The 21,891-nt window shown below is 40.7% G+C and overlaps 1 protein-coding gene across 5 annotated transcripts in view; it reads left to right on the top strand.

The window, feature by feature from the left end:
* Window positions 1-21,891, top strand: part of SGMS1 (sphingomyelin synthase 1) — a 283,425-nt gene that overhangs the window by 63,295 nt on the left and 198,239 nt on the right. The gene's annotated exons all lie outside the window — the stretch shown is intronic.

Raw genomic sequence — 21,891 nt, 5'->3', positions numbered from 1 at the left:
CAGGATGGTTGAGAAAACCTGCTAAAACTCTGTTGACAATAAACAGTGAGTACTGGGTATTAGTTTATACTCAGACAGACCTATAAGACCTTGGACAAGTTACTTCCTTAGGGTTCAGTTTCCTTACCAGTAAAGAGTTTAATTCAAATACATCTGATAGATCTTCCATATTCAGAGCTTTGGCCAACATAGCTATATTTAATCCTTTCTTTTTTTCCCCTTCACTCCAAAATCAGGCTGGGTATCCATTGCACATGACTGCCTTTGTGGGTCAGGATAACAGATGTGGCAGCAACACAGAGGATGAGTGATGGCAGGTGCCTGGGAATGGCAGTTCTGGTTGTACCTCTGGCAGCTGGGTCAGGGTGACGTGTGGGGCTGTATGGTTGGCACTTTGGATACTGATGTTGCTTAAAGGAGCAAAAACAAGTTAAAAGATTATGGCCAGTAAAACAACAGTTTTGTGTCTTCCTTGTCCAACCGTTGTAGTTTTAGTAACAGGTCTTAGATATGTGGTGTGTACTCTGTGGTGTGTTAACCAATTTCCCTTAACATCGTGGTCTGTTTCAGGTCAGAATTCTCTCTTTCAGTTGTCTGAATGGATCATTGCAAAGTGGTCCTCAATAACTTCCAGACCAACATGGACGCACACTAACACAGTGAATATGAGGTCCAAGGCCTTGAAATTTCATGTCCTTAAACACTGACAGAACCCAATTCTCAATTAATCAGGAGAGATGCCAGATGCCAGTTTTCGTGGTGGTGTTTAGCTTGTTTCAAGTTACCTAACTGGGATATATCAGGCATGCAACCAGGAGTCACTTTTTTCTTTCCTTTTTTTTTTTGATGGCAGGAAGCTTCCAGTCTAGGAATTAGATTCAGCACATGGAGTTAAAAGCTTGTGTGTTTCTTTAAATAAAATGCCCTTATAACTTAAAAAAATAAGCAGATAAACAGTAGTCGTAATAATGAAGAGGATGATGATGATGTTAGTGAGAATTCATTCAACCATTTAGCACATAAAGTTGCCAACCACATCGAAATTGTAGGGTCCAGTTGAAGAAGGATAAAGGAAGGAAAATGTAGTGGTTACTAGCATAGACCTACAGCAAGAATCCAGGTTTAAATCAGACTCTATCGCTCAGTAGCTGTGTGACAAGTAGCTTGATTTCTCTATGCCTGTCTCTTCGTATGTAAGATGGGAGAAGGTAATAATATCCCTGTCTCTTTGGGTGGCTGTGAGGATTATATGATTAAGTGTGAGTTAACTGGCTGTAATACTGTTCGGCAGTTAGTAAGTCTATGTCAGTTACTTCTATAACCCTAATACTTACCAAGTTCCACTCTCTCCCTCTGTCTCTTTCCCTGTTGCTAACCTATCTGCTGCTGGGAAGCAATTCCCCATGGGTTTCTCTTGTGAGTAGAGGCACTGATTTCCCCTATTTGTGCAGTGCATGGCCTTGGATGACAGAGTGTTTCTGGAACAAAGGGTAGGCATGCTTACTGCTTGTTATAAAACATTTGGGTTCCTTTAGCTCATATAAACTAATTTTATTTTATAACTATAAAATTATTTTTCTGGTTGCCTTGATTTGGTTTCGCAGTCGAAAGTGATTTTTCTCGCTAGTTCAGATTATAGATCAAGGTCTAATTTCTTCAACATTTACATCTTTTCTTTGCATTTATTCTATTAAAGGACATTTTCCTTTAAATTTTTCCTTTTCATTAAACATTTTACAACATTTAAAACATATCTAGTAAAAAGCTAATTGATTTACTTTATTTTTCTTAAAATACTTTCAACATTCTTGCTACTCTTTACTCATTATTATGGATATCTAACAAATTGTTTAGTAAGTAAATACTAAGTGTAGTACCTTATATGCATATTCAAACACTGGAAAATGCTTCTGAACATATTTTGGTAGTGTTTGAATAATTTCAAGATTTGGATCTTTTAGCAAGATAACAGCACTACATAGAATCAGGATTTGTGTAAAGCATACTATGCATGGTTTATTTTTATTAATTTTATTTGCAAAATTGACTCAGCATTGGCAGCAGACAGGACCAAAAACACACACTTAGATCATAGTAAGAGCTATAAGCAGACTTAGTGGCTTGGGGCAGCTTCACTTCTACATGCTCCTGGCTCAATTCTTGGCCTTCACTTTCACCCCTGTATGTCAGCATTTCCTGCTCTTGCTTTGGACTTGATGTCAGTTGATTCTATGTTGATTGCTAAGCAAGCAAGAGAATTATAATACTTTCTCTCTATTTCTGTTCTTTTAAGAAAATTATTGACTTGAGAGAGAGAGAGGAAGAGGGAGGGAGGGAGAGAGGGAGAGAGAAAGGGAGATAGGAGAGAGAGAGAGAGAGAGATCAATTTGTTGTTTCAATTATTTATGCATTCAGTGGTTGATTCTTGTATGTGCCCTGACCTGGGATCAAACACACAACCTTGGCTTATCTGGACGACACTTGAACCAACTGAGCTATCTGGCCAGGGTTTCCTCCTATTTCTTGGCTTTTTTTCCTCTAGTATTCTGAAGAACTATAAATCTCCCAAGAAATTCTGGTAAGGAGTTTCTTCCCATTTTGCTCTAAACGATTTCCCAGTTGTTGTTTGCCGCATGACCTCATGTATCTGCCTTTTCTGATCGCTCCTCTGAGGACGGTCCCTCTGATCCCTCTGTTCACTCTGCTCCAGCCACCCTGGCCTCCTTGTTGTCCTCAGATGCACCGGGCATATGCTCCGATGATGCACCTGCTGCCCTCTCCTCCTGGAATACTCTCCCACTGACATGTTTGTCTCTTCCCCTTCCTTTAGGATACGCTCACATGTCCCCTTTGGAATGAAGCCTTTGCTGACCACTTAGCTAAAATAATCTATCCTCCAAGCACTCCCTGTCCCCCTACCAGCTTTGTTTTTCTCCATGGCATTGATCGCTTATCTGACATCATCTTGGGGAGGTTCTGTGGGCAAACACTTAATGGTGCATCCTGCTCTGTCCTCAGTGCCTGATGCATTGCCTGTTGAGTAGCAGGGTTCTGTAAATATTTGCTGAATGAGTGGATTTTCAAGATGACTTGGCAGTTTTGTAGGGAACAAATGGGAGAGGTGAAAGATTGGTGACAAAGAAAGAATTAAGAGGCTATTACCATAGTTCACCTGAGATTTGGTAAAAAGAACTTAAATCAAGGAGTTGGGGGAGAAAAAGGAATCCAGAGACAGGGTGGTTAGAGTGTGTTCCTGATGGATCTCGTTTGGGAATGGAAGAGACAGAAAAGGAGAGCAACCTGAAATATTCCCTGTTTCTGGCGTAGCAATAGGCAGATGATCTTTCTGTTCAGCTGAGATAAAGAATACCAGAAAAAAAAACCCCTAACCATTTCTTTTAGAAAGCCAATTGTATTAACAGGATGTGAGAATAACTTATTTCTGCAGTTTATGTTTATCTGAAATAGAGTTTCTGAAAGGCTCTACGTAACCCCTGCTGAAACACTCATTTTAATTTGAGGTCAAGTTTCCTAAAATGTTTTGAAAGCTAGCCACCAGGGAGGCTCTGGCCTCCGGGGAATTTATATCTTTAGATAGAGAGCTTTTTCTATATCTGGGAGCTATACTGGAGTTCCTGAACGTCTGAATACTTGATTAGCTTTTCAGTACTTTGAGTCACTAACAGAATTAATATTTTGCATATGAAGTTTATAGTTCTTCCTTTTAATAAATGTTTCCTTACATAAGGATGTTCTTTGGAGCAGGGATCTCAACCGCATCCTTTATTCCACTAGTGCAGCTCTTTGCTGACCCAGGAGGCCCGGGCGTTGGCATCTGCTAGTTGCTGGGATACAGAGTTTATTTATGAGCCAGGTCCTGTCCTGTTTCTTTAAGATTTTGAGTCAGGAAGAAGTGAACTTCATGAGAATCTCAGTTAACTCCACTCCAATGTGTTTTGGAAATAGATAGAATATGACTACTAAGTGAATTCTGATTTCGTGACCTGGATGCATTTTGAATAAATATTTGCTCTTGATATTTGCTAATTTAAAAAACTAAAGTTGATGTATGTGAGGTTCTTCAACTGATCACAATCCATTAATCTAAGACAATTTTATCTTCCTTCTTGCTTCTCACCTACCATGTGGGAAGCTTTGCCTTTTGCTTAGCTTTTTTTGGAAAGCAAAGATGCTGGTGACACCTGCTGGCGTGGCCCCATGTTGGGTGGGGGTGCTGGCTTCTCTCCTGTGGGGTTAGAGGTGTCCAGGACCTCTGGGGACCCCATCTGTTAGCTGGAAGGGATTGGCCTAGAGGCAAAGAGCCTAGAGGTTCTTTGGTTATCTCCCAGTGTTGAAATTCAGCATTTTGACTCTGGGCTTGGTAAAAAGAATGCAGTAGATCTGAATGTACTGATGTGGAAGGATATCCATGACATATTGTTAAGTGAAAAAAAGCAACTTGTGGAACATCTTGTGTGTCTAGAAAAAGAAGGATACATAGTGATCTAATGTGTTAACAATTGGGGGAGTAGCAGCGAAGGACTTTCGTTTCTTAATTTATATTTCTTGGAACTAAATTTTATTCACTCAGTTGACTTTTACCTTAAAAGAAAAAGTAACCAGAGAGCCGGTGGCTTTGTGATTCTCTCCATCAGTTCTGCTGGGTGCCACCCCTGAACCGCCTCAGATGTCAGTCTGCCCCGGGGACTGTTGCAGTCTGCTCCTGGCCCACTCTCCCCATGGCGACCGTGGCTTGGGCTGAGAGGTGGCTGTCCCTTTGGATGAGGCGTGCGTCTTCTGCTTTTTCATACTGCAGGCTTCTGAACCATTTGCCCTCCATGCCTTGTTCCATTGGCATTTGAGTTTTCAGCCTTGGTTTTAAAACTTAAAAACAAAGGAGATTCTTAAAAAGCCCTAACAAACTTCTCTTTAGTTTCATCTTGATTTTCTCAATTAGCAGATCTTAGTGAGGTTTCGGTGTGTTCCTGCATGGCCTTTCTCTGATTGACAGGCCAGGAGAGCTTGGCCAAGTGTGTTTATGACACATGCGCTGAGTGATTGTGCATCCATTTATAACTGCCGAGGGAGTGGTTTTATATCTCTATTTCTTGAATGTGGCCAGAGGTGCGCTGTGTTTTTGTTTTCTTCCACAGCCCCTTGATTGGGGTAGTTTCTACTATGACTTGTTAGTGTGACTTCAGCTTCTAAAGTTCTCGGTTGCCTGTGGTTGCGCAGCCACAGTATAGTAATCAGTGTAGACAGAGATGCTGAGCTCCCGCCACTGTGCTCTGAGACCCCTACTGTCTGCACTCCTTGTCACGTCCCTACTTTTCTCTGCGTGCTCTGAGGATGGTTCATGGCATTTCAAGTTCTTCAGTCCAAGTCCCGAGAACTGATCTCTGCCCAGCTACCTCCTGGCCTTAGCTGCTGCTTCTTGGCCACTCCTTACAGGGCAGATTGACTTGGACTGGCATTTAGGGGTCAGGTGGGGTGGGAAATTTGTTGGTTGTGTTGATATCACTCTTTTTTCATCCTTGCCTTAAATGAGCCAGCCACACTTGTGGTCGTGACCCTCGCTGAAGTGAGGGAGATCTCTGTCCATCTGTCGTCTACCTCTTTTGCTCTATTTGTGGGTACTCTTCCTAATTGGGACAGCCCCCAGAAGTTGAAGTGGCCTTTTTTCAAAACTTTTTGGGAGGTTCCTAGTTCCAGTGTCCTAAGGAGATCTTGATCATTTTTCTTGTGGTATCTATAGGAATCTCATGCAAATGGCTAGTCTTTATGGCACATCCTACTTCGTCAGGATTCTAGACAATCTGTAGATTAGGTTACTTGAGCCACAGTTTTCTTTTGAACTCTTGATCGTGACACCCAAAAGAATAGTGAAAATGGTATGCTTTTTCCCATATCCTTTTTCAGAATTTTTCAGCCTTCTTATGTCAACCCCGCCTTTGACTCTTTTACACTACTGAATTCTAATAAAGAATAAAAATACTAACTTTCCTAAGGATACCTCCACTTGAGTAGACGGCTCTTAAAGGCCTTGGGAATCAAAGCTCTAGGTTTCTAGCACCTTGTGACCAATGGTGACCCAGTATTTATGACTGGTTATGTTGTATGGTGTCTCATTAATCACCCATGTAGGCTGGCGGTGCTGTAGGATGCGGCAGCAAGTGGCACTGAGATTGTTTAAGGAGAAAAATGGTAAATGGGGAGAGGCCGAGAGATGGCAGATGTGCCTGTTATGTTACACTAAGAACCTTTGTCTCCTATCCTGATTACAGGTGCCTATGCCATTCCTACCTATATTGGGACCTATCAGAATAATTTCATATGTTGCTCTGAGCATAACCAAACATTAAGATAAAGACTAACAGATGGAGCATCAGCAGCTTAATAATTAAAATAGAGGACTTTGCTGGCACTTTGACCTAACTAATACAGAGAACCCATACAAGAAGAGTAGCTTTCGACCTTTTACTGAGTGACATGAATTTAATGCATGACATTAAGCACATGTCTTAGAGCAATTAGCTGTCATTATTAATCAAGTCACATACTGAAAAGATGTAATTCAGAGAGGAAAGCATGAGCTTTTCTACCTGCCTTACCTTGCTGAGATCATTTAGATATCCTAAGCTAGAAACTGGGTAAATGTGTATAGTTTGTCAAACTGGGAATAAAAGAATATGAGATTTAGCTTGGGGCGAAAGTTGATTTTTTTTCCCCTCTAAGTAGCAATGATACTATAATGTAATAGTAGTTTTTATTTACTGAATGTTTGTTGTATATAAGGAACTAAATGTTTTTGTACATAATCACTTCTAATCCACAAAGCAACTCTATGGATATAGCCCCATTTTACAGATGAGGCAACTAAGTCACAAAGATGAATATCTTGACCAAGGTCATGCAATTAACTAGTAGATGTTAGAGTTGCATTTGAAGTCAGGTGGGTTAGCCTAGGCCTAACTATTGACTTAACACTGTTTCCCATAAGTAGATAATAAAACCTCACTAGCCAAGGCTACTTGTGGCCTAATTATGGAAAAGGCTAATTTGATTTCATTTCAGAGTATTTAATACCAGCAGAAAACACTGCACCATGATTGGTATTGTGGCTATAGTAGTTTCCTATGGCTGCTGTAACAAAGTATTAGCAGTAAAGTAAAGGTGACTTAAACAACAATAAATTTCTTTTCTTTCAGTTCTGAAGGCTGGAAATCCAAAATCAGTTTCATTGGGCCTAAATCAAGGTGTAGTTAGGGCTGTGCTTCCTCTGGAGGTTCTGGGAGAGCTGTTCTCTCCTCTGCTGGTTTACGGTGGCCGCCTCTGTGCCTTGGCTTGAGGCTGCATTATTGCAGTCTGTGCCGCCAGGCCGCGTTGCCTTTTCTTTTGTCTTATATCAGATCTCCCTCTGCCTCCTTTTTATAAGGATACCTTTGATTGCCGTTAGGGCCCATCCTGGTAATTTCTCTATCTCATCTCAAGATCCCAAACTTAATCATACTTGAAAAATCCTCTTTTTTTTTTTCCATATAAAGTAACATTAATAGGTTCCAGGGTTTAGGACATAGATATCTTTTGGGGGACTGTTATTCAGCCTACCACAGTGACAAATAGGAAGAACTAGAACTTTTGGTATGCCTTGTAGGAGTATGCTTAATTTCAACAATTCCCTAACTCTTCTGCAGGATAGATGCTAAAAAGGGGAAAAATTCCATGGCCAAACATGTCTGAGAGTTATTGAATAATATATTCCTCTTTAAGGAAATTCACAATGTACAATGAAGGCTTTGAGAATTCCTGTGTCAAAGAAAGCTGCTTTACTTAGTTCAAGTTCAACCCAGAATTCCTCAGACTTAGTTGATTATAAAACACTTCATTTTAAAGGCTGTACCTATGAACATGTCATGAAGTTCTCAGAACATGCTTTAGGGTGTACTAGCTCAGTTACTTACTATCTGCGTGCATTTTGAAGGCATGGAATATTGCCTTCTTTGTATTACTTAACTGACTTTGTATTACTTAATAACTTAAACATACCTGGAATTGATTGGAAAGAACAAAACAAAGACAAATATACAAAATTAAATGATAATATATGATGCTTTTTAATTTTTTAGCCAATGTTCTGTCAGTTGAGTTATAGCAGTCCAGACATGCTGTGAATTATGATAACAGAGACTTATTCTGACGTGAAATGACCTGAAGACACTTCACAGAGGTGGGGCCCTACCTCCTCTAGGTGAAGGGGAACAGGAAACCCATCCACGTAGGAGCAAATAATTTAGCCAAAGGAAGGAGAGCTCACCTGGAGAGAAGGTTCAGGGGTGCTGTAGATTAGGCCTTGAGAGTCAGTCTAAGGAGTTTGGACTTGATTTTCTAGGCCAGGGATTGGTATACTATGTAGGGCCTGTGGGCCAAATCCACTCCTCTGCCTGTTTTTATAAATAAAGCTTTACTGGAACACAGTCATATTCATTTATTTATATATTGTACATGGCAGCTTTGGCGCTTTAATGGCAGAGTAGTTTGCACAGCTTAAATATATATACTATTTTGAGTCTATATATAAAAAGTTTGCCAACTCTGATCTAAGGGCAGCTGTTGAAGGGTTTTGATCAGGAAGGTCTTATCCTCGGATTTGTGTGTTAGAAAGCTTACTCTGGCCATCTGTGGAGGCTGGATTGGAGAAGCAAAGAAGACTAGGGAGGGCAGTTGCCCAGGAAACAGGAGAGGAGGGGACAGAGATAATTTGGACCACAGCTTGGGTATAGCCTAAGGGAGATAGGTGAGCCAAGGATAATATTTTAAAATAAACATTAAATTTTAGAATAGTTTTAGATTTAGAGAAAAGTTACAAAGGTAGTACAGAGATTTCCTATGTTCCCAGTTTCCCCCATTGTTAACATCAACCCCTATTTTATTCATATTTACTTGGTTTTTACCTAATATCCCTTTTCTGTTTCAAGATCCCATCTGGGATGCCATATTACATCATGTCTCCTGAGACTATTAGACTCTTAGACTATAGCTTTTGCTCAGACATTACTCATTTTTGATGACCTTGATAGTTTTTGAGGAATACTAGTCAGGTCTTTTGTAGGATGGCCCTCAGTTGGGAACTGGCTGATGTTGTTTTCATTATTAGATTGGGATTATGGGTTTTTATGAGGAAAACCTCAGAAATGAAGCACCATTTTCATCATATCTGCAATATATAGTGTGAACATGACTTATCACTGTTAATATTGACCTTGATCATTTCTCCACTACAAATGTTCTTTTTTTTTCCTTTTCCATACTCTACTCTTTGGAAGGAAGTCACTATACAGCCCACATGTGAGGAGCAGGGAGTTATATTCCACCTTCTTGAGAGTGGAATATTTACATAAATTATTTTTGAATCCTGCACAGATTTGTATATCTCTTCTTTCCTTCATTCAATTATATCACCATGGATTCATGGCTATTTAGTTTATGGTTTCACCTATAATCTAATACCACATTATTTATTTTGTTGCTTGTTGGCTCCTGTGCCCTTTGACATGCTCCCATTGTTGTCGGTGTGCATGTGTATGTGCACATATATGTGCCTTTTGTGACTCTTTCTCATCCTGCAGGACAGTTCAGGCTCATCCTGTATATATCCTGCATATATCCTGCTCCAGCCATAAAATCAGTCGATTCTCCAAGCATCCATGGCCAAAGATAATTTTGAAATTTCTGGCTTAGACAGGGCTGCCTCCATCTCTCCCTCATAGACTCTTAGCACTTGGGTGAAGAAGGAAATGTAAAGCGTTGGGCAGAGGTAAAAGTTGTCTAAGGAGTCTGAGGAGGAGGGGTTAGAGACCCTGAGTTATGGCCGCCTGAGTTGATTAGCATTTTAGGTAGGAGAGTGGTCAAGGTGCCTTTGTAAGTCTAGGAGAACTGTGTCAGGGTTAAGTAGTACAGGAGTCTGGCAGGAGTAGAGGTTTGGGAAGGAAGGGCTGTAGGAAACCAGATAAGAGCCAGATGTGTTGGACTTGAACACCAGACCAAATCTTTTGACTCTGTGCTTGGCAGGATGGGTGTGTAAAAGCTGATAAAAGCAGTGCTCTAGGATAAGGAGTTTGTCAGCTACACACAGATTAGATAGCGTGTGCCTGGAGGAATAGCGCAGAAAGGCGGGACCCTCAAGGGACCATCATTAGCTCATCAAAGAATTTTGCACATGCTAGGTTTTTTCATAATGGGGAAAAAGAAAGAGGAATTAGTGATTAAGGAATCTGTCACTTACAAACAATAAAGCAATAAAAAATACAGGTCAAAATATGTACTCTGCCTTGGTGTAATTACTAATGTGTATGATTTCCTTTTCTTGGACAAGAGTCAAAGGTGAACTTGAGCTCCACCTAGCTGGAATGTCACACAGTCCAAGGTAATGGAACGAGTATTTGATTTGGTTCTCATAGGCTGTCTCTAATCAATTTCAAAATTATTTCCTGCTTTATGTTCTGTTGGTGTGGTTTCCTTTGAAAAGCTGTGGTATTTCTGAGATAATTGATGACTCTGATAGACTCATCGAGCCAAGCTTATATTGTGAAAATAATCCTGGGAACACTTCCTTGTTTTTCCTTGTTTGCTGGCATTTTGAACTTGTCATTTCTTTTGCATATAACTAGGAGATAAATGCTACTATACTTTAATTTGCATGTTTTATAGAAAGGGAAGCATATTCACCAAATTAGTGGTATAACATAAACTTTTAAAGAATTTCTGTCTTACACCTGAAATGTTTTTGGACTCATATCACAGATTCTGAAGAAGAGTCCTGTTCTTGCACTGAATTCAGCCAGTGTCAAACGTTGTGGTCTATCTGTATGTTTGGTTCAGAAGAAAGAGCGAATAGCCTTCCTGTGCTTTGTGTTAACATCAGTCTCCTTTAAGTGAGAGTGAACTAATTCAGTAAACCAGAGCGTCCTCATCTGTGTGTCCACTGGCAAGTTCCTGTGAACGGCAACCCACTTTGGGATGGAAACAACATTTCATTAAGGAGAAATTCAAGTTATTTTTTAATCTGTAAAATGAGGATAAAAATATCTACCTTATCAGGTTCCTAGGTGGTGTAAGGGATGCAAAGCAAGTGCCATGTGTTCTAAGCAGAGTCTCTCGTTAGAATCTACTTATAAAAACCTCAATATCCATAGGTTTTACTGCAGTGGCTGTGCCTTCCATTTCTTGCTCAGAGTGTTCCCCCCTCCCCCCTGACGCTCCCCCTCCCCAAACCTTTTCTGAAGCAGAACCAAGAGAAAAGAAATCATTTAGGCTTCTCTCATGTCACCCAACCAATAGAATCACCAGCCAGGGGGCACACCAATACCTCTTTCTGAATTCACTGCTTATAGAAACATGGAAGGAAAAGACACTTCTAAAAGCACTGTTGAGGATGGCCATTTTCTCTGCTCCTCTAATGCTAGGAATTTCAAGAGTGCCAGAGGCAGGGGCTTGGGGGTGGATTGGGGAGGGGGCTGTGATTCCCTTTAATATCACAAAGCTTCTCCTATGGTGGTTCCTTACTGATGTTCTCCATGTGCTTCAGTGAAATAGCTGCCTTGTCCTTCTCAAAGCTAGTCCTCTTTCCTTGATTTTATTGATATTGCACACGTGCTGCCATTTCCTCCGTAGAGTGGGAATGGCCAAGGCTGAGTTCATTTTGCTTCTCTTTTTCCTCTCTTTCAGGCAGAAACTATGAATAACTTAACCAAATTATTTACCATCTACAAATCGAAGATGAAGGTAGTTTCGCTAGATTGAACACAGCAATGAAATAAATGGCACACATTTCATGTTTGCAAAAAGGTGTTTGTAGCATGTCAGGCTCCATGGAGTTCATGGCATGTTTGGACTGAGCTCATATAAAAAAAGATATTTTGTGCTGCGGGCACTCCTGGCATCAGCCTGGACCCTGTGTGTATTTTCTGTTTTTTCCATGCTGCTTTCACATCTTTAAAGCGTTTCACCTTCTAAAACTGCAAGATGGTGTTTTAGTTGATTGTTGCTCAAAGGATCCGTTTCCATTTTCTTGGACTTTGCGTTTAGACCTGACACATTGTCCCTCTTAGCTTTTCAGCAAAAGCTTTTGATTTAAATTTTCTATTTAGGAAAAACCGAATGTGAGCAAAAAGTAAACTAAGTTGCGGCTGAAAAATCTGCCCTTCAGGGGGAAACATAGGCAAATGAAGTGAAGAAGGCCCTTAAACCTACTTTCCTTCACTGAAGCAAGATGGTTATCATGGTTAATAGAGTACTTAGATATATAGGTGTAGAATTACCTTGTTTAGAGCCCTGGCTTGCTGTGTTTGTGACAGTCTTTGCCAGAGTAGGCTCTGATTCATCCCCAGGCCTCCCTGTGTGACCTGGACACTCGATTCACCTTTCAGGGCTTCAGCTTCCTCACCTGTGAAATGGGGACAATAAAGTGACTCTCTTTAGAGTTGTTTTGAGGGTTAACGGTAAAGCACTTCAAACACTCCTCACATTCAAAAACTGTTACCTGGTACTGTTGTTGTTATTACATCCCTACAAGCCATGTCAGCCATGTGTGAGTGTACTAGACATTTGAGAAGTAAATGTATCAGAATGTACACATCCAAAAGAGTATTTTCTTCCTCGGAATGGTCTCTCATGGAAAATAAGTACTGATTTTGGTAGAGCTGCTCATACAAGATGTTTTGAGGATACTTCCCCTGGGATTACCTTTGAAGGCTGTGTGACTGCATTCTTTAAATGGCTCCTGTAGGGGCCAATTTTCTGTCACTTGAGTGAATGAGGGTTTGAATTCTTCCTTTTTTTCTTCTCCCCTCCCTCCTTCCTTCCTTCCTTCCTTCCCTCCCTCCCTCCGTTCCGTCCCTCCCTCCCTTTCTTTCTTAAGCTAAAAGATATGTGGAATTCAGTCAAGTGAAAAAATGTTTTGGTTTAAAAACTACCTGTTAAGTTTACTCTCAAACATGGTCATCAGGCCAAACTAAGCTGAATTTTTGCTTTCAACACACAGGTTATTTTGGGTCTTTGACTCTGGGGAGTTGATAGTTCATATCTACTTCCTGCTGAAGCCACTGCTCCATGCCTGGCTATTTTCCCCTCAAAGCCCCATTATCTCCCCTGCCTCCTCTGTAAGTGGAACATTAATCACACTTTGTTTCAGGGGTTCACTTGAATTCAGGTCGCAGTCCCTACAGAAATTCCTTTTCCCTACCATCAGTGGGATTATTTTATGCCTTATTTGCAGACTTCTTTTTTTAACCCCCAACACTTTTGTCCTAATGGTTGATAATTTTTGACAACTAGATGTATGACACGTTTATCTACTCACCCTGGCTTTTTAAAATAACCTGACCGAGGGGCTGTGTGGACGTGCTGGAGCGCACTGCCTCCGCCCCTGCTGTCCTCCTCTCCTCCCACGATTCCAAGTGATGTGAAAATCAGCCTCAGACTTCAGAGTCACTCCTAAGTCAAGTTGCCAGTCTTTCTACAGAGTCAGTTTTTCCAGCTGAGCGTAATGTAATGGAAAAAATCTAAGTTTGTTTTGAAATGTTCACTGCTCTGCAGAAAGTCAACATTTGGTCTCCAAGACGGTTTGTGTGCTGACGTTATTCCTGTGCTGTCTGGATTATAGCAGATCAGATGCGGTTGCCTAATGTCACTTGTTAAAATTGTCCTGGCAGTGATCATATAGACACTGTGTGTGAGGGAAGTAGTCCAAGTCTGGACAGTGATGTCTTCTTGCCTTTGGTCTGAAAAGCAGGTAAGTTGCATGTTAAAAACAATAAAAGTTGGGAGATTAGGAAACACTTTTCTTTTTTGTCTGCCATTGTCATTACATTATAATAATGAAAAAACTTGCATGAGTGGTTGCTGAAAAGTAAAAACCAATTAACAAGGAAATATTGAGACTTTCTGAATAATAGCACGAGGTCTGTCCAGAAGGTATCCAGCCATGTGATATGAAAAATAGAGACATTTATTGAAAAAGATACAAGATACAAGAAACATTGTACATAGGACAATGATGCCTCAGTCCACTTCAAAGCAGACACCTTGGGACCTCACACAGTTCTCTCAATCACCATCAGCTGTCCCATTGTATTTTCCGGAATCACATCAGTGGTCCGAAATCTCTTCCCTTTCAAAGGCGATTTTAGTTTTGGGAGAAGCCAGAAGTCGTAGGGTACAAATCTTCTGTAAGAGGGCTGCGTCACCTGGGTAACTTTATGTTTCACCAAAAAACTCTGCATGAGATGTGATGCATGAGCAGGTGTATTGTTGTGATGAAGCTGCCAATCACCAGTTGCCCATAGCTGCAGGCTTCTGAATCGTGGAATAGTTTCTGCAGAGGAATGTTCAAGCTTAATGCAAAATTTGATGCAGGTTCGTTGCTCTACTTGCTCAGTCATTTTGCATGCGATGGCCACACAGTACACATGCTCACTCATCAGTGTCTCCTGCCCCCACTGGCTACAGCGAAGTTGTCATAGTTCATGCATGCGCATTCCAGTCCCCTTCTCTTTGGCTGCCAGGCTACATCAGTGTTGTGCAGATCATTCTTGCTATGTTAACAATGGCTGCACTTTTTCCAGACAGACCTCATTTATCACTGTAATATATATAATTTAAAGATAACTTTATGTTTTATATGATATATGTAACATACATAGAATATACATATTATATGTAATAAACACCTTTATACATTTTATATATTACATATATATAGCTTCTCTGTTTTCTTATAGACTTTTCTTTATGGCACTTTGCTTTTGCTTTGACTCATGTTATTCATAAATCCTCACTCCCTTGACCTCTTTTTTTTTTTAATGGATAAGTATGCATATTTTCTGCTGTAAGCCTGGCTTGGTGGTATCATAGAAATTCTAGTTTTTTTCCTTTACTTCAATCTTTAGGTATCTCATAATCTGTTCTTAAACAGATGTCTAAGAATTAAATAAATGGCAGCACTTCAGAACAGTGATTTGTAAATAAATACTGATGCACGTCAGATCTTTTTGAATTTTTAAAAATATTTTTAAGGAGAATAATAAATTCACTTCCGGCTATTTTCAGGCACGTAGAACCTGGGAAGTTTTGTTTATACACTCCTCTTGTATGCCATACAAGCCTTTGAAGACTGGAAGGTCGAAGTCACAGGGTGGGGTTACCTTTAGTTTTCTTTTCCACAAGGTCTAATGTGGTTGTGGGGACTTCAGAGCTGTGCCTTGAGAATCTGATGTGTAACAGTGGTGGCCGTGAGGGGATTTTAAGACGAAAAATGACAGTTTCTGCCAGGGTGATTTTAGGCCAACGTGTAAGATGCATAGACTCTTCTACCTCTGGATAAGCATCTTGAGCTTTTCCTTCTAAAGCCTGTTGGCAGGAAAGAATCAGAGGCTGTCTTGAAGTGAAATAACTGCCAACTTTAGTGCCATCATCCTAGGAGATGTGCATTTGAGCAGAAAAGAAAACGTCAGCTCAAGGAGTCAAAGTCCTTTTTTCAGATGGATGAGTCCTACAGTTTGGTTCTAGCCGTGACTTCTGGAGACCTTACTTCTTTTGATTATATTTGAAACAAGACTTTTTTCCCCCTCCAGACCTCCCAGAGTGATTTAGCTCAGCCAGGGGCCAGCATCTATATTGCAGTTTTAATGACCTTGGTCCCATCTTCTGGTCTTGTCTCCAAGTAGGGCACCTTAACAACAGCCCTGGGCACTTAGAGTATAACAGATGACATAGCAAGCCAGGCTTGGTGTCCTCCACTCACGCAGCCAGGGACCTGCAGGGAGGGCCTCAGGATCATCATATATGCAGAGTTCTGATGGTAGAATTAATGTAAGATATTAAATTTCTAAAGAAAGATGAAATTATGTTGATGTGCCATACTTAAGGCAGTAAAGTGCTACATCTACAAAATTTTCAATAGGAGTTTTTTAGTTGCTTGAATTAGGTCGTTATGAGAGGTAAAAATTGCAGTAAGTGCTGTAATTTAGAAAATGAGAGACTTATATGATAATGTCTCTGCTGGAATAAGTCTTTACAAATGTAACAGTATAACTATCATAAAATTTAACTAGATTGGAAAGCAGAGGATCTAGGAATAGTGTTTTTGGGCCTATCGTCTTTCAATCCTGCGATCTCCAGATTTTCCAATGTTAAACTTTTCTTAAGGTCCCCAGTCCGGGTTGGTGCAGCTCCCTTGCAGAGTTTGCACTCGAGTGTGTCCTAAGCCCTCTCGTCTGAGCTGCGTCTTGGTCACCTCTGCTCTGTCATCCGCTCTATGTTTTGCCATACCAAGGCACTGTGGGTTCTGCTTCCAGAGTTATCTCAAGCGCACCCCGGCTCCCTGTCACTCTTTGCCACCCCCCTGGTCTGACCCCTTGAGTGACTGCGGTTGCCTCCTGTGTCCACTGTGACTCTGGGATTCCCTGTTTGAAGTGTAGATCTGGCATTTCACACACCCTCCCCTCAAAAAGCCAAAATGAAAACAAATGAACCTGCACCCCCCAACTTTTCCATAACTTCCCATGATCTTATATTGAAATCATAATTTCATAACCTCCACGTCCCTCAGGACCTGGCCATTGCCTGTCCGTCCCTAGCCCTCCCAGTTCTGCCTCTCCTTCTCTGTGATCCAGCCGGGGTGGTTTGGTTTCAGATTCTCAGAAATAACACTCACTTCCACTTTCCTCCCTCCTTTTCAATACTTTGTTGACTTCTTTCTGTCAGTTCTCCCCTTAACTACTGTTTTGTCAGTTAAAGCCTTGGGTTAAAGACTGCCTTATTGTATCACGTCCATCCCGTTGCTGATACTTACACTACCTTGGTAGGTATATCCCTATCACCTAGCGTAGTGTCTGGCATGTAGCATAGTGTGTGGCATGTAGTAGATGCTGAATTGTATTTGTCGAGTGAAGGAATGAAAGTAGTGGTATTTATAAATATTTTAAGTGCTTCTAAATATTCTGAGAGGTGGCATGCCTCGTATATATGTATAGATGCTACCGCTTTTCTCACCTGTGCTCATGGCCAACATTGCTATTCTGTCACCTTTCCCTTCCCCCGGCTGGCTTTCTTAGCATTGCACTTTAGACGGCTGAAAAGACATGGCATTCCGGATGTTTAGGTTCTTGCTTTGACCTTTGGACATGTTGCGTAAACCTCATAATGCCTTAGCTTGCACACCAATCTGCTGCAAGGAATCAGATGGTAAGATATTCTTTCATGAATATAAAGTAACAAATGTTGAAAAATTAGTAATGCTTATCCAAAAATATGGTTGTATAGTTACATTTAATGTGCTTGGATATAACAAAAACTCTTCTTGTCATCAGCCACTCTTATATGGCAACTAAAATGTAAATTCTTTGTACATACACATAAATATACATTTTAATTACAGGCTTACTGTATCTAAACATGAACCTTACAACAGGAACTCTATTTTTCATAAGTGAATCTCTTGTTCTGTATTTGCTAGATGTGTAGTTTATATTTTGCCAAGGAAGGATACATTTCAAGAAGATAGAATATAAAATGTCAAGAAGATGCTAGTTTTTTGTTTGGTTTACTCTGATTCTGAGGCAGTCTTTGACAAAGCGTGCTCATGGATCACCTGTATCAGAAACACCTGCGGCTGGTTAAATGGCGGGTTCCTGCCCCCACAGCTTACTGAATCAGACTTTGAGGACCAGAAATCTGCATTTTAAAGAAGCTCTTTGCATGTTAAGTAAGCTCCAGAAGTTTGAGAACCACGCCCACATAATACCTCGTATAGTGTAAGTTCTGAACAGGATCTATTAAAGATGGCTCATTCACTGACCTTTTCAGTCTCACCTGAGCATAATGATGACGTCAGAAAACATACCACTGCCAGTGTTGCACAATAAAGGGCAAAGATATTGATTGTGGCTAAGGTTGAAAGCAGTCAGTGACCTTATTCAACTGGAGAAGATCAACAAGGGCCATTGTTCCCAGGGGCTTAAACACACTGGTTCTCCGGAAACAATGGTCCTTTGACCACAGCTGACAGGGCAGAAAGGAACCAGGTTCTGGCCTCCTCAGGGTCGGGTGAGAGTCAGTCCTGTGGTGAAGGGGCGGTGCTCCTGATTTAGGTCTCTGTGGCAGCCCAGCGGGCCAGACCGGCAGTACCCTTCACCTTCACCTCCACCAGAACTCTCGCTGTTTTCCTGCCCTCCTTGGCTACCCCAGGATGCAAGGAGAAAACTTGCCCTGAACAGGAAGGCAGAAACAATAACAGCCTTTTTAAAAGTTACCATTGCCAAGTGTGTAGGATGTGCTTTACTGGTATAAGTTCACATAATCAGCTTAAAGCAAGGAAATCCAGGATTGTCTTAAGAGAAAGCATTTCATGGCACATTTAACCATGGGCCGGACTCCTGAGAGAGGTTATAGGTCTTCATTTCCCTTTCACATCAAAGCTTGTTCTGTGCTGTCAGCTTCCTTGATCTTGTTTGATCCTTTTTAGTTCTTACAGCTGCACTGCACAATTCCAGAGCCGGATTAATATTATTTTCTGTCATTTCCTGAACATGAATTCCTTCTCAAGAAGTAGAAATAGAGGTTCTTAATGTGGGGTGGTATTCCCCTATCCCCCCCACTGGCATGTAGAAACCTGTGGGGACATTTGAGGTTGTCACGATGATGGTGAGGGGTGTGTATATTAGCATTTAATGTCTTGAGGGTATGGGATACTAAATGACCTTCTGTCCTTGGGACAGGCCGACTCAGTGAAGGATTGTTCTGTCCAGAATGCTAACGGCACCCCTGTGAGAAACACTGAAGCTCTTTGGGCTTGTCTGCATCGTATCCAGTGCTTGCTTAAGAGTAGTCCAGGCATTTAATATATATTGAATATGAGTGACTTAATAGGTGCAGTCTGAGCTAAATTATGTGCCGGGAAAATTGGCGGTCCAAGCCATCTTCCTGGATGGACGTTGTGCTCTGACAGTGAAGCTGTTGCTCTTCTTGGATTTGGCTTTGCAGCCTTACCCTTCCTGATGGTACCATGTGGACGAGAGCTGTGGCCCAGAAAATAATCCTGAGCTGTGCTGCTGTCCCACTCAGGAAAGACTCTGATTTTAACAAATGCTGCTGCGTGTTGTCCCAGTGACACCTTGGTCCCACAAAGATAAACGGGGAGATGCTAAAAAATTAAATGTACACCATGAGAGGCATAGGGGCAGAGAACCAATGCTTTATCACTGACCTAGCCCGTAAGGTGAGCCTGCCCGTAAGAACGATGTCCCACAGAATATATTCTGAGAAATGCTGCTGCATCGACATCCTTTGCAGTAGGAAGGCTTGCGCTTTGGAGATACTTGCTCTGAGCTTCCAAACCTCGTGGAGTTACTTTGCCTATGGATTAGAAAGTTACTGGGGATGGGGAGAAAAGCAGGTTTGAACTAAAGATTAGATGCAATCAGTACAGGTCCTGGAATATTTGTTGATTCATATCAGTCATTCAGTTAGAGATACCAGAGAAATGACAGATGGATAAAAACTTAAAAACACAAAAGGGTGAACACACAGGATGACTTCAGATCTTGTTTTAAAGGACTCAGATGTTATGCCAAGCCCGATAGCTTATTGAACTAAAGATGTCCAGTAGACTGTAGAATTTGAGTATCTTGAAAACCGGATAATAATTAGACCAACAGTAAATGAAATAGGAACAGAGTGGGAAAATTCAGAGGGTTGTTTTGCCTACAAGGCCTCCTGTGACGAAATGAGAACGATGTGTTAATCCTTTGAGTCATTGAGCCTATTTCTAGGAGTAATTTCTAAGTAAATGATAAGAGAGCTGTGTTCAGAGATTTAGCTCTGATGATGCTTAGTGAGCATTGTTTGAAAATAAACACTGGAAGCAATCCAGATGGCTTCCCAAAGAGGATGGATGGACCCATTATAATTCATCTGTACAATGGAATATTGTTAACCGTGACAAAGAAAAATATTGACATGGGATAAAAACGTATGAAAAATAGGCTGTAATAGAATTTATAAGGTTAACATTTCAATAGTGAAACTATGTAACATGGGGGGAAAACCTGGAAAGGCATTAATCAGAATGTTCCTTTCAATTATCTTTAAGTGGTAGATTTGGAAGTACCTGGAATGCTTTCTAAGGGTTTTAACACTTACAATGTTTAATGTAAACAATAATTGTAATTATTTTGTTATTAAAACAGATAGTTTAATACAGTAAGTAAAAACATGATCTAATATATTAAAGGGTGCTTTGCTAAACTTTTATCCAAATATTTCAATATTTAATCATTTTTAACCCAAATCTTCCTGGTAGTTCGAAGGAGCTGTTAGTCGCTCACACCATATTCTGAATTAGTTGGTCATTAGCACAGAAGAAATGAAGTTTCTGATTATAAGGAGTGAATGTGGGTAGGGGAGGAATTGAGTCAGTTAAATCGTGAAGAGGAAGAAAGATTATCAGTATAGTTAAGAGAAGTGTATAAAAACTATGTCTAATACATTACCACTAATTGCTTACTTAGAAATTCTGCCTTGGAAATTTCCTACTATTACACCATATACTTAGGTCCCTTGAATGCCTAAGAAACACCCCCTAAGGCTAGGCTTGGTTCTTTTCAGCCACCCAAAGTGGCTAAATCAGAGATGTGAGTGCATCTGAGGTGCTAAAGCTGACTTGCATTAGAGTCAGGTGTCCAGCTGAAGGCCCAGTCCATGGTAGTCTTCTAATTCTTCAGGGTGCGGCCACAAAGCAGTATCAATGAATCAGCCCATTAAGAATTTAGATGTTGTTTTAAGAAAACACTTTGTAGCAACTTTTCTCAGAATATACTCTATGGGGCACTGCGTGTGTGTGTGTGTGTGTGTGTGTGTGTGTGTGTGTGTGTGTGTAAAATCAGTAAAACTTTATTTATTTCCATTCACCATGAACAGAAAATGGAGAAAGCAAAGCTGTTTTGTGTTTGCAAAGATAAATGGCCTCTTTACCCAGAAAAGATCAAAAACCTCAAATGACAACATGGGAGATAAAAGCACTATCCCTTACATCTTCTGAGCTGACCCTTGTCATCTTAGTCAAAGCCTTCAGTCCACTGGCCAGGGCCCCGTGTGTGGGCAATTCAAGATGAGAGCCAAGAAATCAGACCGTTTTCTGTGTATAAAGTTGAACAGAAGCCACAGCAAGGGTCAAGTGCCTGTATTTTACAGGACACAGGAACCAGGTGGCTACTTATAAAAGAAACAATACTCATTTCAGGCATAACTTAAAATTATTTTTTTTGTTTTAAATCATTAAAAGAAACCGGGTCCTAGAAGCTGTAGTGATCTAAGCAGCAGCAAATTTGTGTATTTGTCTTTTTTGTTTGTTCAAATACACTTAAATTATCACAGGGCTGGCCCACCTCATTTGCATGAAATTCTGCACCACACATACGAATTGTAGTAAATTTACCCCCCACACCCGGCTCCGCAATGCTCCTTTGGGGATGGGGGGACTACTCTGGAAGATAATTTTCATTGAAATCTAACCAAACTTCATTAAGTGGTCTGTGACATGATTATAAATGATATGAAAAATAACATTTTAACATTTAGCCATCATCTTAAGGATATGGTTTTGCCTATAAAAATTTTTGGAATTTTTAATGTAGTCTACCCTCATATGGTCCTCAGAATTGCACAATGATCAAGGAAAAAAAAAGAGAGAGAGAAAAGAATTTCAACTGAGTACTGAGACAGAATATCTTGCCAGAAGTAATGGAGGTAGAATATATTCTAAATATCAAATGCAGAATCTCAGGGCCAACAAGGTAACAGTCTGTATTTTTCATTTACACAGGTGAAGTGGATTTT

The sequence above is a fragment of the Pteronotus mesoamericanus genome, unplaced genomic scaffold (genome assembly GCF_021234165.1).
Source record: "Pteronotus mesoamericanus isolate MK-2021 breed Mesoamerican mustached bat unplaced genomic scaffold, CSHL_Meso_final contig_24, whole genome shotgun sequence".
Taxonomy (NCBI): domain Eukaryota; kingdom Metazoa; phylum Chordata; class Mammalia; order Chiroptera; family Mormoopidae; genus Pteronotus; species Pteronotus mesoamericanus.
The sequence above is the reverse complement of the archived record's forward strand: the minus strand, read 5'-3'. Positions and strand labels throughout refer to the sequence as shown.